Source organism: Galeopterus variegatus, unplaced genomic scaffold, assembly GCF_000696425.1.
Source record: "Galeopterus variegatus unplaced genomic scaffold, G_variegatus-3.0.2 Scaffold1672, whole genome shotgun sequence".
NCBI lineage: Eukaryota > Metazoa > Chordata > Mammalia > Dermoptera > Cynocephalidae > Galeopterus > Galeopterus variegatus.
The window spans coordinates 257,663-263,409 of record NW_007727783.1 but is presented as its reverse complement, the minus strand read 5'-3'; the positions used below and the strand labels follow the sequence as shown (position 1 = coordinate 263,409).

General features: G+C 48.7%; 1 pseudogene; it reads left to right on the top strand.

The window, feature by feature from the left end:
- The first annotated feature begins 2,480 nt into the window (after positions 1 to 2,480).
- LOC103595074 lies at positions 2,481 to 2,954 on the top strand (annotated as a pseudogene).
- The last annotated feature ends 2,793 nt before the right edge of the window (positions 2,955 to 5,747 follow it).

Below are 5,747 nucleotides of genomic sequence, written 5' to 3'. Positions count from 1 at the left end.
AAAAAAAAAAAAAAAAAAAAAAAAAAAAAAAAAAAAAAAAAGATCAGGACTCTGGATCTAGGTGCCTGTGTTTGACTCCTGACTCTGTCACTGAGGATTAAGTTAGCTAAAAGAGCCAAGGCTGCTAGAACAGTATCTGGTCCCTAGCAATTACTTTATAAATGTCAGCTATTGGGGGTCGGGTAGAGGGCAGGGCAGGTGGATGGGAAAGAAGTTCCTGACACCTTGCATGGACGAAACAACTCTTCCTAAAGTGCCTGTCACCCCACCAGGCCAGGAGGGAGTCAGGGAATGGAGGGTAGAGTGATAAATAAGGTATGGGCCCACCCAAGTGTTTAAGAACCAATATCTCATGGAGGATACAAGCAACTAAACAGTCACATTTCAGCAGAATACAAGAGAGTTTCATAGCACGTGCTAGGGTGCAGAGACATGGAGTAACTTTCTCTGCCTTAAGTGTCGGGAAGGGGCAAGGCAAACTGGTCTCGGAGTTAAGTAATATAACTCACCAGGCCAAGAAAGAGGAACATGAAAAGATAGTCTGAGTAAGAGGGAGCATGGTACACAGAGTGGTGGCTCCAGGGTGGTTGGTTGGGGCTCAAAAGCAGGGAGAGTGACTGGGATGACCAGTTTGGAAAGGTCAGCAGGAACTGGCCTTACAATGCTCCGCCTAAAGCTTGCACTTTATCCTGTGGGCATGAGGCAAATGGCGAGACTAGGAAAGGGGAAACCTGAAGCATATTTGCACATTTGAAAGACTTCTCTGGCAGAAATGTGAAAGGTAAATAAAAGAGACAGGAATGGTGGCAGGGAGGCCAACTGGTTAGTGGACCCAGCAGAGGTCAGGGCCAGAGACAAACAGGGGAGGGATCTTAGAAACTGGATTAATTTGGAAGCATAACAGGGGTGAAAAGGGGAGACCAGCTGTGATCTGTAGTCTGGCAACTGGGCAGTTAGTGGTGTCCTTTACGGAGATATAGGGTCCCCTGTGGGAAGCATGGGAGGTGTACCAGGGCTGATAGGCCTCCCTCACTCTTTAGTTCATGGCCAGAAAATCAGAAAGCATCAAAGTTTACCTTGCCTGATCAAAGGACATCAGGGATTACAGTATCTAACTTGAACTAAATTAACCTTTGCAAAATGGACAAGGGGCTTAAAAAGATTCCTGCAAAGAGACTGCAGATTAAAAATCATCCTAACTCAGCAAGCGGTAGCATGAAAGAAAACGGCAAAACTGGCCTTTCTTCTCATGCTAGCTCTTTGTCAGCCCCATTATGAGGTTAAAATAGTGACAGTCTCATAGGTCTAACAGGAAGACAGTCAAGAACATTTTTTTTTGAAATTTATAATTATCAAGGCGACTCTTAAATGTGGACTTACATATCTACCATCGTTAAAAATGAACCTCACCCCAAATATATATTGTGTCTTCAAATACTAATGATAGTGGGTTGTGTATACAATTTTATAAATAATTGAATGTACATTAAGAGTGCATGCTCAAATTTTATTTTCAATGAGATGTAACATCTCAGTTTGAGGGTTGTCATTTCACACAGAATTTAATTTGGGCAAAGATTCTTAAGTCATGGATTTCAGATCCCAGGGAATGAACTGGTTTCCCACTTTATCAGTTCTATATATCTGAAATATTATGCATTGCGTTTACCTCTTGGAACAAAGGATGCTTGTATTCCAGAGTGTGGCCGCAATGGCTCATTTGTCTGTCATCGTCTTGGTCCTTTTCCTGCTGGAGATGCAGGAAAGATTAGTTTTGCTCCCTGGAGAAAAGCCTTAAGTAAATACAAGGTGCTGCCAAAGTTATTGTTACTATTATTGACAACACTAATAGGCAGCGATGGTTTACACTGCTCCAAGCAGTTCCAGTAAGGACCCAGGTGAGGGGTTTCTAAACACTTTCAACTGTTAATCTCTTTTTTTTTTTTTTTGTCCTTTTTGAGACCGGCCGCACCGCGCTCAGCCAGTGAGCACTGTGAGCGCACCAGTCATCCCTATATAGGATCCGAACCCGCGGCGGGGAGCGCTGCTGCACTCCCAGCGCCGCACTCTCCCGAGTGCGCCACGGGCTCGGCCCTCAACTGTTAATCTCTTAATACAATGTGAATCCAGGGGTCCTTCTGGTGTATGTGTCCTATGGGGCATGGAGACTGCTGGGGCTTAGAAAAAATGAAGCCCCAAAAGGTTGGGATTGTCATTCTCTAAGGAGAGAAGAGCCTACCTTCTACTAGACAGAGTCCAAAATCAATCTGGATCAGCAACTGGCCAAGGAGAGTGTTCTGTGTGTCATCCAAGGAGCCAAAGCCAGGGAGCCCATGCCTTCACTGAGACCTGGGTGCCTGTGTCCCACCTACAGAGGAAGCTGGGGTGCGGGGAGGGGCTGTCCTGGCCTTTGTGTGCTCTCTCAAGCCAAGAAAACACACCCATAAAATTGTATATTAAAATAATTTTTTTTCTGTCTTCTCTGCACTGGGAGCAGCTCTCCTGCTACAACCCCTCACCCCCTGAAAATGTACGCTTGCTCCAAGTTTGTCTCCATCTCCTCCTTGGTCAGGAGCACCTCTCAGCTGCTGGGCTGACCACTGTCTACAGTGGGATTGAAATAATCAGAGACACTGACAGATGAGAGCCTCAGCAACTTGGAAGTCCCGCATCCCCTGACCTCACTTGTCCCTAGCCACAACTTCCAAACCAGTGCCATTTCAAGGGACACTGACACAGCAGCCAAGTTCATTGGGGCTAGGGCTGCCACAGTTGGGGTACCTGGCTCTGGGGCTAGGATTGGGACTGTGTTTGGGAGTCTCATCATCAGTTATGCCAGGAACCCTTTTCTGAAGCAACAGCTCTTCTCCTACACCATTCTGGGCTTTGCCCTCTCGGAGGCCATGGGGCGCTTTTGCATAATGGTGACCTTTTTCATCCTGTTCGCCACGTGAAGGAGCTGTCTCCACCTCCCATAGTTCTTTCTCCCATGTCCCATCTGCCCTGTATGTTCCTTCTCCTATCTCCCCAGGCAGCCTGGGGAAAGTGCTTGGCTCACGGTTTGACAGAGGGAAGACAAGTAAATACTGTATTAATAGGAAAAAAAATAATTATTATTATTTTTACTTTTCAAAGCACATTTGTATATGGGGAAGTTATTAGGGTGGGGATGACTATCCTCCATAATTTATGTTCAACACTTATTTATTGAGCCTGTGCCCTGTGCAAGGTGCTGTACTAAGCACCAAGGAGACACAAGATGAATGAGACACTGATGATCCAGTGAACAAGTTAGGATATGCACATAACCACTGCAATGGGTGGGTACAGAGCTTGGGAAGCTCAGACAAAGAGGAGCCAAGGGTCCTAGGTGGGATGAGGGTCAAGCATAGTCATAGACGAGATGACCTCTGGCCTGGGCCTTCAAGGCTAGGAGGGTCCAGCCAGGTGGAGATGGGGGTAAGGACATTTCCACAGAAGCAGCAAATCCCCCAAATGGAAAGGCATGGGATATGTATGACCAATGGTGAGTAGTTATTTCCAGCTGGCATCTAGAGGGTGAAGGAGAAGAGCAGTGTTCAATAGGTGTACTGGAACCAGATTTTAAACAGCCACATGTTGGACTGTGAGATCCAGAGTTTACTTTCAGTGAGCAGTGGGGAGCCTTGGAAAGTTTTTGGGCAGGTGATAGAGTGAAGGTGTATTGGAACCAGATTTTAAACAGCCACATGTTGGACTGTGAGATTCAGAGTTTACTTTCAGTGAGCAGTGGGGAGCCTTGGAAAGTTTTTGGGCAGGTGATAGAGTGAACCCAAAGAAGTTCGAAACAAAACAAAACTTCTCCAGGGTCCTGTGGTTAGTTAGTTCGTGGTCCAGCCAGGACTTGAATCCAGGTTTGGGTTGACACAATCAAAGCTCCTGGCCCTTGCACTGACCAGACACAGATGGGTCTGTGGGAAAGTGCTCTAGGCCAGGGGCAGGCAGACTGCCTCTCTGGGAAAGCCTGAAGCCTGAGTTTCCAAGTAGCTGGGCGTCCTACCCTGCTGCTGGCTTGGGTCTTGCTGAGGAGGATCTTCCCATGGAACCTGGGTGGTGGACGAGCCAGTGGCTGGACAGTAGTCCTTGGGAACCCAAATGGGTTGGGCTGGGCATGGCAGAGTGTGGGATCGCTGCAATAAAATGAAGGGAGAGGAGCCCTTGCAGTGTCCTGGGGTGTGAGGCACACAGGGCGTGGGGCCTCACATTCCTGGATGGTTAAGACGCCACAGCCGATGATTATCATTATTATTCCTGCTCTGGCTTCTCTGAGCTTTCATCCTGCAGGACCCTGCCTTGCTGGGCCGGCGTCACCAACTAGCAAGGGGCGGGAAGGGCGGCTCCTGGCTGCAAGGGAACACAACATGACTGTGGGTTTCTCTCCCAGTGCTGAGCTCCTTCCTAACCCTGGGAACAGGGGCAGAATTTCTCAAGGGGAAACTGAGGCACAGAGGCAGGGAATGATTTGATCGAGGCCCTGTAGCAGAGGTCCCCTCCATTCCCTGCCATCCCCCGTTCTCTATGCCATGCTTACCCCAGTTGGGGCAGATCTTGTCAGCCTGGAGGGGAGCCAGAGAAGGTGTGGATTCTAGAAGAGAGAACTGGGCTGGGGCCAGGACAGCAGAGCTCATACCCTCCGTGCCAGGCTCTGCGGGCATCATGAGGTCAGGCTCCTGGTTTCGCTTCTCTCTGGAAGGTTCTGCCATATGGGTGGATCATCCTCAAACCCCTGAGGGAGGGCAACACTGCAGACGTGCAATATGCCCAGCTCTCTCCCATGAGAGGCCAGATTCAGCATCCTGGATAAGAAGGGCCTAGATCTCATAAAGATGGGCCAGGCCCAGGGGCAGAGAGCCAGACAATGGCTCAGAGACAGGGAAAGGTGTGTATGCATGTGTGTGTTGTGTGCACATGTGGTAACACCAGGCTTCCAGCGGTGACATGTCCCTGCCTGCTGAAATGAGATGAAAGGCAGAAAGACTTGAAGGGAATGTGAATGACAATCTGATGACTGGGTGAAGGGCTGAGTGGAATCCTACAGAATGCATGGATCCTGTCTGACAGTGGGAACCCAGAGGAGGAGGGGACCCACAGGCTGCAAGCTGAGACCTAGTCACCTTCCTCAATACCTGCTGTCCACTTAGAGAGCAGTAATCTCTAGGAACATCTTCCGGCTTAAAGGAGAGGTGGGACAACACAGAAGAGAGCTGAGGAAGTTGGAGGAGAGAAGACAGCAAACGGCTTCAGTGGCTTCCACAGCTTCTCATATCATCCATGTCCCCCAGAGCCAGCCAAACAGCCAAGCATTCAAGTGTTAAACATTTATTAAGTAGCCACTACGTGCAAGGCACTCTGCTTGGAACTGTGGGTGTAGATGCATAAGACATGTCCTCTGCCCTCAGGAGGCTCTCGGGAGAAAGACAAATCTTCCTCTTTGATTTCACTTCTCCCCTCCACACAATACACCAGAAGAATCCTGGGCTGAGTCCCAAGGTGTCTTTTTCCTCCCGGACCACTTTGGGCTATGACTGCACTGGCCCTGCCTCTGCCATCAGATTGTCTATCAGCTCTCTGAGGTCACACAGGAATAACACCCACTGGAATTCTTGCCCGTTTCTTGACATCCACCCAGCTGAAACATTCAGTCCTCATCCACAAAAGTTATCTTGAGCTTACCACTGTGATTGAGCCACTCCAAGACCCACTGTTCT